Source organism: Palaemon carinicauda, chromosome 11 (assembly GCF_036898095.1).
Source record: "Palaemon carinicauda isolate YSFRI2023 chromosome 11, ASM3689809v2, whole genome shotgun sequence".
NCBI lineage: Eukaryota > Metazoa > Arthropoda > Malacostraca > Decapoda > Palaemonidae > Palaemon > Palaemon carinicauda.
In genome coordinates, this window is record NC_090735.1 from 112,089,054 (window position 1) to 112,101,920 (window position 12,867).

Genomic DNA, 12,867 nt, shown 5'->3' on the forward strand with positions numbered 1-12,867 from the left:
CGGCAATTCTATAGAGACTTTTACGGAGAAATTCTAACCACAATAACCTGCAACCCTCTTACCTTCAACCTAACAATGATAAATATTATGGTTAAAGAACAAAAAGTATTTATAGAAAAAGAGAAAATGATGAATCATCGTCGCAAAGCCGCTCGCCAATATCAATGTCACCACCCAGTTGTTCACCACAGATTAACCTTGACAAAATACTAGTAACACCGCAACCTTGCACTTTTGCCTTCAATTCTATTGAAACAAGAACATTTCGCATTGCCCCTTGGTAATATTCTATAAGGTTTGACTTCACGACGTTCTAAATCAGAACCATACGATGCATTCAGTGTTCCCTTCGTAAAGTTGTCAATATATATTTACGTGTTTAAGGACTGATTGATGTGGCCCCTATAGACTGCCATCTACAAGGTGCAACGTGTAGTCATTGCGAATGGAGCTAAAAGTTCTCTACAGAAGCCCTTCTGCCTTTTGTCATTCATATCCATAATAATTTCACTTTTATAACTTTCATAACTTTTCACCTTGTTTCTATTTTCACTTCTTCTCTATAAAGTAATAATTCAAGCGAGGTCTGTGATAGGAATTTGGTGGCTTGAAAATGCTTCATTAAAATCAATAATAATCTTGATTTTGAAACATGATAACCAAATAAAGACGGGAAAAAATAAATTTTCATTAGAAAGAGAAGTGTCTACAACAAGCTTAAACAGGAAATGAGAGCACTTGCGCAAAATCTTTCTACTTCCATTTCCCAATTGTAGACTTAACCACTATTTCCGAATCCCGGTCTCATCACATAATTCATTTGAGTAAGGGGGGAGGGGAGGGGAGTCCTGAGTCATCAAATCTATTACCGCAATTCAGCCATGGCTGTCATTTCCCGTAATACGCTCGATACACTTTCACCGTCTTTCAGAACAATTTTCTTTTCTTTTAGCGGGAAGTACCACTTCTATTTATTTTCTCATCAACCATAATATTTTATCTAATTCCTTGGGTTAACATAAAAGACTTAGTTCATTCATAAGCTTGGTAAGCTCTTTCTCTCAATAACACCCATATCACCAATGCAACTTACAAGGAGAGACCGGTAAGCAAAACAAGAGAATTGTAGAAAACCAATCTAACAAGTACTTGTGAATAAATGAATAAAATTGGCAGGTAATTCACGCTGGTAGACTAATACACAATTTCCTCAAATTAAAAAAGTATCAAAGTTATTCAGAAAAGAACTTTGCAGGGTCTGGTTTTCTGGTGAAGCAGTATATTCACAATCTGTATCCATCACACTTTAAAGCTTGCATAACTTTAAATAGAATTTCTACGTTCTAAGGTACAAATGTTGCCAGACAATCATGACAATTCAGGGGTACTACCATATCTTTGAAAGGAATGACAACTAGTAACCAGAAAATGCTAAAATAATAAGATTAACTTTCCTATGGACAAACGTCAATACACAGAGGAAAATAGAAACTGACAACAAAATTTACCACACTTGTATGACAAATTGAATTTTTATTGGATTGTTAACCCAATATTTTCCGTCAAGTCTTCCATTTTGGCAGACGAAAACTACGATGTTATGCGTTTTCAGAAAGGACAGGGTATAAGTAAGGAACTACTTTTACTCTTTTGGTTCATGAAATTTTTCTTTAATAATATATAACCAAGTTATAGTTTTTAATTAATTCAGATTCCAGCAATCCATAATCCTTTATCACAATTGTAGCATAAATTTGGCACGACATTAATCACTAACTTATATTTTTTTTTTTTCATTCCAAGGGCAATAAAATGGTTCAATTTGAAGTAATTATGGCTTCCAATTTCTTTCTGATTAGAATTTGAAGTCAAGAATTGAGTCATTTTAACCTTGATATTTTTTTTTTCTTATTGTGGATGAAATACCAATCACAACGAACTCTGCTGCCTCAGTGAAAAATCCAGATCTGCGGATCATGTTATTTGCTGACAAATATATTTGTTACTTATCTTCAAGACGAATAAAGTCTTTACATACACCAGAAATATGTTTGCTGTAAAAAATTTGAACCAATTGACATTTTCAAATAAATCGCCACATATGTTGTTAGTCATGTACTGCATTTATGATTGTATATAAGTTAGTGATTAATGTCGAGCCAAGTTTATGCTGCAATTGTGATAAATGATTATAGATTGCTGAAATCCGAGTTAGTAAAACAGCAATATCAACAAGAAATTAAATATCTGAACATAACTCTTTTTAAACAGAAATAAAAATCATCAACATTCTTCAGAAAAATAAGATTTCATCGCTGAACTTCTGTGACCAAATAATTAACCGGATTTTCGATCACGCCTGAAGTAACTTGAGCAAATTACGAATGAACTCCAAGTAAACTCAATTATACTTCGGTCCCCTTTCAACAAAGCGACAAGGTAGATGATAAGAACAAAATACAGCCAAAGGAATATTACATAAAAATATATACACATACACTTGAATGGTAGTAAATAAATAAATATGCATGAAGATGTAATACAATATTAAACCCCCATACAGATGACTTTGTACAACTTGAAAATACCAGTATCTTCCAACCTGAATTTATGAACTTCTTTTTAAAAATCAGCTGCTTCCCTACTCTAGCATCACTTATGACATCTCCTTCCAATGGCATCTCGAGTCAATGATTTGTATTATCAATGGGTTTAATAGCCATACTGGTATAAAATAAAATGGAAGTCACCATGCCATTCCTAGGAACACCATCCACCTAAAATAGAAATACAAAGTCAGTATATCTACGACAACTCCGTATTCGTAAAATAAACAAAACCCAACAGAGAATGGAAAATGTATTAAAAGGATATACCACAAGGTAAGCATCTGTGAAATGTTGATAACGAATCAAGGAAATGTAAACACAAACCTTCCAACAAGCCCTGGCGTAATTAGCCGTGAGGAAGGGGGGGAAACAAAATGGTTAGGATTAACTATACAAAAAACAATGTCAGCGTCAGAGATGGGTGAAATGGGGGGTGGGGTGAAAGGGGTAGAGGAACAATTTCATCGAGTGCCAAATTATCAGTATACTCTCACTAGAGCAAAGCTGATAAGACGTAATTCTAAGAAGAGAAACAATTTTGCCAAAGCCAGTTAATTTCATCCTCACTGATCAGTTACGGAGAATTACCTTGAAGTCAAATATTAAGATTTACACAAAAACCATAAAGAACTCTGTCGCTGACGAGTAAAAAATTTCAAGCTCGAAGTAAACACGGTGATAAAGTAAGTCATGTTAAGATTAGTCAACATAACATCACAGAATATCAAGAACATGAAAAATAACTAGAGAGAAAGTTCATCATAGAGGAGCGAAGCGCACCGGAACAAGCGCCAGGAATCGGTTCATAAGCAACAAAGGCCATGCATGGGATTCTATTTTTGGCACCGGTGATACGGTATATTTAGAAGCAGCATCCACCAGACTTCCCAGTTGTCTGTTGCTTGAAGTGAGGTACAACCGAAGCTTCAAAATTAATTACAGCATATGACTGGTTATAAATTTCCATAAGTATTTTAAAATTGAATAAAAAAAATCAAAGCCATAAAGGGATGCCACGATTCTCTCTTAATTGCACAAGAAGTATTTATTGGTACTGATTACCAAACTCTCGGCAATTTTCATAACAGGGAAAGTTGGCACCAAAAATTTTGGTTATAACATCAAAACACAAAAGACCAATGATATTTTATCAATTTCAGCTATATTTCAAAGCTTGATAAAATACAAAAACCAAGAGAGACTATACAGTATATACCTAATAACAAATGAAATCCCATAAAATTATACACACAAGTATCTATCTATCTATCTATCTATCTATATATATATATATATATATATATATATATATATATATATATATATATATATATATATATATATATATATATATATATATAGATAGATAGATTGAAAGATTCTGCAAGTATACATTTGAGTTTCACTATTACCAATGGTAGTGCCAGAAAATTTTCTAGTATTGGAGTTTTCCTCTTTATTACATCCTTACTAAAAGCCTAAATAACAATTCCCTGTCAAATAAACTTACGTATAATTCTGAAATAAAGCTGACCAAATGCACTTATTGAACACAGGTTTTGACATAAAAGTTACATTCCTAATGGGATGAAGAAAAAAGAAACTCTCTCAATAGATTGGAAACAAAATTCACATGTGAAACAAAGAAGCAGATTAAGAATTCTACAACTACTTGGTACAGAAATAATAGTAACAACACTGACAAACATGAGAGGACCAACTGTGGAAAACGTGGCTTGGGTGGAAGCCTGAGATGAGAACGAAAATCTTTCCTAACCCATTAAGAACCAGACACTGAAATACTATCTTTTGAAGAGATAGCAAAGGCGCTTCAAAGGCGGCGAACAAAAAAAAGTTTTCCGGAGACAGATCGCTTCATTAGCATCAACCCATCAAGTATGGGAGCAAATTATGAACTACAACTAGGAAGCATAGATAGATCAGTTCCAGATAGAAAAAAATAAAAAATCCCCTTTCAGGAGAAAATAATTCATCACAAAATTATTTTCTCCCCTATCATCTTATTCATGTTGATATGAAATCAGCGCAGCCATGCGGAACGCACATACGTCCTTTAATGACGTAAAACCTCCAGTTAAAAGAATTCCTGTGTAAACAACACAACACTTGAGTAGCCAGACACTCGAGATAAGAAAATACCATCCTTGAGATCGTTTTAGAAACGACCAGGTATGAGCAAATACTTAGGACAACCTACATTACGACGACTTTTAAGTAATAACATCTACATCAAACTGACCATCAAAATATATATGTATATATATATATATATATATATATATATATATATATATATATATATATATATATATATATATATATATACATACACGAACATGGTGTCCTCATTAACATCAACCTAACTAATAACAATATTATAATAATTATATTAAACGATTCCACACTTCGTACCTTTCTTTATAGTTACTGAATTTACATTCATTACCTGCCCAAGTTACTACTCTTGGTAGAACAACATCTTAAAAACTGGGGTAAATCATCATGAAATGGAGTACTTTTACAAAAAAACGCTCTTCTACCTTGTATTCCTTATCAACGAATAAAAATTATATGCAGTGGGAATCTAGAAAGAAAGCTGTAATTCCATTGCGAAAATAAAAGAATAAAGGGAATAGAATCTTACATTTCACTAAACGAGTATTACTTTAGAGCACTTTAACGAAACCACTGTACTCCATCTAAACAGGACTAGCTTCAAGGACTTGCTCTTCGAAATAAATGGGAAAACTGGGAAAGGCAGATAGAGAAGATAGCAGGTGGGTGAGATAAGGCAAGAGCAAAGGATGAAAAATGAAAGACAAAAGGCAACCTAACAATGGAGAAAAAACTCCGAACAGTGTGCCGACAGTGGGCCACTACAAGTGATACTCCCCACCTCCACTTGCAGTACTTAACGCAAAATTGGAATGAAATGGGGCGCGGTTGTGGATATAAAGGCGGGGGGGGGGGGGGGGGGGGGGGGGGGGAAGATGGTCGAACAGGAACCGAATACGCGAGCAAGCGCATTCCAAGCAACATCTACCAAAATCCCATACAAAGGAAATTCAGAATTCATGAGGTCACAAACACCTACTACCCATCCACTTCCGCTTCTCCACATTTCGAATCAATACTCTACAAAATCTATCCGAGGCTATGTTTGCTTGCATTCCCTTCCTCATTCAATATTTATGAGGTGTCCCTCTTCAACCACTGCAGCTCATGTCAACCGTTGATGTCCTGCCCCACAACAATAAAACAGTAAATATTTTTTCCCTCCAGTAAAGTCAAATAACAAAGATTTTTTTTCGTTTTTTTTTCTGTTTTCCCAGCATTCATCTCTTCCACTCGGCCAAAAGTTCATCAGGCATCCAGCCAAGCTAAGGTCTTATTATTTTCTCACTGCCTCTCTTTATATTATCTTTGGCCCTGTCTCGGGAAGTTACTTATATCAGTATTTTACAAAAATTATCATAATAATGAAAAAATTTGTTACAAAGAAATTTTCACTTCCTTTCTCGAAAAATTAAATATCACACCAAGAACGCATCAACATAGTGATAAAACTAGGAATTGAAAGGTTAACAGAGTGTCAAGAGCAAAGAAAAAAATCTAATTAAAATAATGACTTATTGGCTATAAACGGAAAATTGCAAACTCGCGCACACTATATATTGCATTTTCGCTTCTAGAAAACATTAAATTTACAAGGAAGGCTGACAAAAGCTGACACTTCAGCATTTTGAACTACATTTATTAAGATCGCCAAGCTTCTGGGAAATCATCAATCCCATCATCAGAACTAAAATTATGAAAATAAGCAAATCAATACACATTAAATTATAAAATCTTTCAAATCAAATCCAACAGTGCAAGTTTTAGCCTTGACAATGGGATAGATGATTTCCTAAACATTTTAATTCCTTAATAAATTTAGTTCAAAATGGTGAAGTTTCTGCATTTATTAGACATCCTTGTATATGTATATATGTATGCATGTATACAATGATTTATATATAAATATATACATATATATATATATAAATATATACATATATATATATATATATATATATATATATATATATATATATACATATATATATATATATATATATATATATATATATATATATATAAATATATATATATATATATATATATATATATATATATGTATATATATATATTTATATAATTATATACATATATCTATATATATAATTATATATATATATCTATATATAAATATATATATATATATATATATATATATATATATATATATATATATATATATATATATATATATATAAATGCACGTATGAAATAATATAGAGAGAAAAACAGTATCTGGGAAGAGGGAAGTCTAGGCAAGACAAGAAGCGTCACTTGAGCCCAAGGTCTCGCCTTTGCCAGCAGCGAAGTTTCTCATAATTTGTGTTCCAAAGTTGGAGTAAAGAAGAGAGTCAGATAAAGAGAGAAACAGGCCATAAGTGAAGGAGACTTTCGTCTTCCCAACTATTTTACTCATAGTTACAATATGTGTAAAATCACACTGAATTTAAACATAAAAAACTATATGGTGAAGAATATCCATCAAATCATCAATCCTTACTAGTAATTAAAAAGAATGTTATTGTAACTCTTTTTCAATATTTTATATCATGATTGAGACAGCCTAAGATTCTACATTTTACTTATGCGAATTATAATCTACTATCCGAGGAAAATACTAGATACGTTAACCCAATTCTTGGTTCCCAAATTCTCAATAAAAAATTCAACAAAACGTTCAAAAACATTACTACCAAAAAATCTTGTAGAGTGCATCAACTGTTGATCACTTAACGAACAACTAAAATATTATATACCGATGAAAAATAAAAATAAATCCACTAAACGAAGGACTCCCCACAGTGTGAGAAACAAATTTTCACGACATAATAATACACGAAAAACATGAGAACTAACTAAACAAAGACACAAAGCACACGATGAAAATAAAAATTTGGGGAAAACGGAGGAAACAAAATTACCCAGAACAATCCCACAAGGCCAACCCTTTTTTTTTTCTTAAAACCGCCGTCACCTTCCTACTTACCCTGTGGCCAACGCACAAAAGTCGAGTCATATTGAAATTCGACTACTGCAGTAAACAAGGCCCTTCCTTCCTGGCTGCAAGATGCCTCGCCATGGTTTCCTAATCAGACATAGAAGGTTTATCCTCTTTCTGATGACCGGTAATAGGATTGGGAGAGACGTCATACCCAGCCATCCAAAGGCCAGAGGAAGCCTTTCTCGAGGAAGGGGAAGAGGAAGGATTCCTACCATCCACTCCTGTACCCTAACCACCAAAAGCTTTCATCTTTAAAACCTTAGAGATCTCTTGATGCTGCCACGAGGCATGATGGCACATGCCACCCTTACGACAGGCCCCACCCCTTCTCCTCTAACAATACCACACACGAAAAGTTACTCAAACTGTTCTTATTGCACAGTTTTTTTTTTCTTGTGAAGAAAAACATGCTATTTATTCCCAGAAGGTGGATGCATATATGGCACTCATTACCGTTAGTTTGACACATAATTACCATTCATCTTTGAACTGGCCAGAAAAAAGGGGTTATTCAATCTAGCATGTTTATTTAATACCCAGAGCATTTTAAATTACAACTTAAATAAAAGATCTGAAAATCAAATTTCATCAACATGCAATTACAGTTTAAAGATGTGTAATTATAGCCTATATAATCAGAACTATTATTCAACAGAAACTACAGAATCTCTACAAATTAACTACGTGCAGGCACTGGCAGGTTTATAATCTAAACAATCCACATAGATGAAGTGTACGACACTAAAAGAGGAACTGTTAAGAGAAGCGTCACAAACACACCATTAATTTTATTTCAATCAATACTACAGATCAATAAGTGCCATAATTCAAGGAAGTTTGTGTATTTCAACGCCCAAGGATCGCAAATCATTCCTCGTATAGGTGTTCTTTAACACCACCAATGGGAGTGTAAACACACTGACATACGTACTGATTACTTGCCATTTATGACTGTTCTCAAAGCCCCAGCAACTTCCTTCTCTTTTTTACGTTGTTATTTAACTACATAGACCACTCAGTTGTTCAGTAACAAAAAAATTGAAGATGAAAAATGCTATCATCTGCTCAAAACAGCAAGAAGGAAACTAGATACATGAGCTATCTTAAATACCAAAACTTTTTGATGAGCACAAAATTTTCAATTTTCCTTCCATATTTCAATTAATATCTAGAAATCAAAATTCAATTGACTGTAAAATTGTTTCAGTAAAAATTAATATGGAACTAAACCAAGCAATAAGAACAAACGCTTTGCCACATATAAATATGTATGCGTAACTGTCTGTGCAGCCAATGCCTGAAGGCATGCATTAACTCCTGCTTTAAACGGTTTATTTAAATTCCATTTCGAAACATACGAAGAATTACCAAACAAGCAAATACGGCACAAGGATTTGTTCATGCAGTATGGTAACTAAGAATTTATTAATATTCAGTAATTAATTCAATTGCCCGTTCATGGTCGTCTCTTTGGTAACTTGATAACGCTATCTTGTCTAGATGTCAGAAGCTTCCAGGAATGTTTACCTTTTAGATAAAACTGCTCAAAGTAGTGGTTTCCTTTTTCTAACACACATACACACACACACACACACACACACACACACACACACACACACACATATATATATATATATATATATATATATATATATATATATATATATACATAAAACACCAGAGGTGTACACATATAATTTTCTTGGCTATCGCACATATTCTATGGATATAAGACTCCACGTTCAAACTTACCAACGATCATCCTTTAAGATAATGTGCAAAATAAAGGGCCTTTGGCACTGACTTGGAAATTAGTAACGTCCCACGGGTAGGTTTGCCACATAAAATATTTTAACAACTAAAATTTCCAACGGTATTGACATACTAGTGGTAATTATTATTGACCCCATAGGCATATGTCCTCTTAGGCGATTTTTTCACATGCTATTTTAACATCAACCTTAATTTTTTTACTATCCTTTGCGTTCATATCTTCCTAGACTATACTATCCACCAAGTAATATTACGTGTGCTGTTAATTATAACAACTTTGCCTTTCTTTCATGAGTCTAAATAATATACATCCTTCTAGAGATTTATCCAGATTGTGGACTGAATCAAACCGCTGAAACAGTTGAACGGCAGAAATTCAGACTTTATCACATTTTTTTTTTTTTGGCTGAACGAGCTGATTTAAGTCTCATTTTAATATATAGGCTAGCTATTAGTTATCGACTCAACATTGTTATTTATCTTAATAAGCGCTATTTTTGTCATACTTCTTTTAGTTTATATCGTACTTTCCTTTTTTTTTTTTTTTCATACGGGGATGCTTTCCCATATTGCCTTCTGGTTTCTCTACTAGGATTGCAGTTCCTCAAGCAGTACTAGTAGTAGTTTGATGGACATTTTCAATTCTTAGTGCTTACTCATCATTTTGCAGAGCATCCACATTTTCTTATGGTTCCACTTCAACATATTTCCAATACAAAACACTTTTCATTCTTTATGTGACACTCGCTTATGTACATTGATTAATAAATCAAATCACAATTTATTCACCTAAAAAAAAATTGGTCTACATCCATTCTTGTAAAAGCCCTACACACACACACACACACACACACACACATATATATATATATATATATATATATATATATATATATATATATATATATATATATATATATATATATTATATATATATATACATATATATATATATAATATATATATATATATATATATATATATATAGAGAGAGAGAGAGAGAGAGAGAGAGAGAGAGAGAGAGAGAGAGAGAGAGAGAGAGAGAGAGAGAGAGAGAGAGAGAGAGAGAGAGAGAGAGAGAGTCTTAGTCGCGTAAAAAAACTTCAAAATCATAGCACGTTCTTCTCTTGCACTTACGTTATATTGAGTGAATAATTCGTTCTCCCATGAATGAAATTAACTAAACGCCATTTGGAGACTACATGTGAGGATATTCGAAAGAAAAAAGGGGATAACCCGGATAGAATGTTTTGAATAAACGTTCCATCTACTGATCGTAATCGGCTTCACCACTTGGACACCTCGGCTTCCCGAAATGTTCTTCAACCGACCGTCATATCCCCCGAGTCGCTAATCCAAATTTCTGTGCCCACCCCCACCACGATATCACCCGCTAAATACCAACCTCTGCCTTCCCATCCCTTGCAATACCAACCGTATTCTCCTCCCTCCCCCACCATCACCAAATATCATTTTCTGGACCAGAGTGGCACTGGGAAACTTAACGACAATGCATTAGGACCAATTAATGGCACTGGGCTGTTTGCTGCAATATACTACTAAATCACGTCCATTGCCATTGAAGTTTTCCTTTCCCGTCCTATAGTAATTCCTTCTCACACTGCTTTGTCATTTTTCTTTAAAGTAAGCATGACATGGGATCAACCATTATCCGGATTTAACAAACCAAGACAAATGTAATTAGAATATTAAAATGGGTTCATTATTACATACATACCAAATACCCCTTTTATAACATGTCACTCCACTAACAGACTTGATGAGGACTTGGTATACAATGTCATTCAAAGAAATGTATTCTTAATGCAAAATATTAAAAAAAAAAAAAGAAAAAAAATCTTAACGTGGCAATAAAAAACACTTAATATATCCAAAGTCATCAAGGACAGTCACGTCTCACGTTGCACAAAACCAAGAATGTTATTTTACAAAACACTACGTTAAAAATAAAAGAAATATGCAATAAAAGAAAAACTGTATACGTTGTCCATTCTCAACATGACAAAGATCCTTATAAGGACTTCTGAACAGAGATCTCCACCACTACTTTAGAGGAACCAACAAGCGCAGCGGGCTCCCTCTTCTACAACAGCACCTTATCGCATTACACTTAACACCATTCTTCTCTGGTCATTTCAAATGGTATCTAACATGACTAAAATTTCCACTTCATTTATCCACTAACATTGAAGTAATCACCGACATCATCACAACCACATGTGATGAACAACAACAACTTCCATCACGATGCACCTACTGTAGTAAAGCACGTTCACAGTATGGCCGTGGCTACACGAGCCCAGAGATACACGGGAACACCTCTCGCACACGCACCGTTCCAATACACACTGGCTGAAAAACAGAGTAACAGACCCTAACCCTGTGTGAAGGTCTGAACTTGGCAGCAGGCGTGAGGTGGTGGAGGGGAGGTGTGGGAGAATGAGGAGGCAGGTTGCCAGCACTCTGTTCGTGTGTTTGTGCGTGTGAGGCAGATGTGCTGCTGGGGGCCAAAGGAAGACAACGACGATGGTTCGGTAGGGAGGAGGGCGCTAAGGGTGACCGTGAAAGAAAGGGAGAAAGACAGAAATAACCATTATACCAAAGAATCAACAAAATAAACAAGAACATGTTATTTTCAAATATTTCCGGAGAACGTTTCAATTTTCAGAATTATAAATTATTGTTATGCATGAACACAACTGTCCTGTAAAAAATAGCACCAAAATACTTCAAACTGATGAGGTATGGGAAATCTTTTTAAGTATGAGAGAACAAGAGCTGAAGGCAGAATAGGTACACTCTCATGAAATCATAACTCAAAATGTGTATTGTGTGTAGGTGAATAAATAGTTCCACCAAGGATACATCGTTTAAAAATTTTATGCCTTTAAAGGTGACATTTCCTTAAAACAATATTCTTAAAAAGCTTTGGAAAAATTCCTTAAAAACGGAATCGTTGATAACAGAACCTTAAATCAGATGCCTTCAACGATGAGGAAAGTCATAAAATCTATGGTAAGTAATTCTTCAACAAGGTTACTGAACTCCTTCAATAAGATGAGTAAGAAGTCGTATGACTTCAAAGCGTATATGTGTGTCCTCCTTCAAAGGTACCGGTAAGTAAATCTACCTTCAAAGAAAGTAATTTTTTTTTAATTAAAAAGGAAAACTAAACCCGAGGATGATTGTATCTTTCAAAAGGAACACCCCAGGCATTCCAATAAAAAACTGAATCAATAGGATGTCTTTAAAGAATATAATCTATTCATTCAAAACGATATGTCACAGTAATCGAATGTCCTCAAAGAGTATTCAGTAACTACA

The 12,867-nt window shown here is 34.1% G+C and overlaps 1 long non-coding RNA gene across 1 annotated transcript in view; it reads right to left on the reverse strand.

Moving 5' to 3' along the window:
- The window catches only part of LOC137649749 (uncharacterized), a 52,905-nt gene extending 40,853 nt beyond the window's left edge, over nucleotides 1-12,052 (reverse strand). Inside the window, exon 1 of the long non-coding RNA XR_011045848.1 lies at nucleotides 11,801-12,052. This is a non-coding gene — a long non-coding RNA (uncharacterized lncRNA). The remainder of the gene's footprint in view (nucleotides 1-11,800) is intronic.
- Between the last annotated feature and the right edge of the window lie 815 nt (nucleotides 12,053-12,867).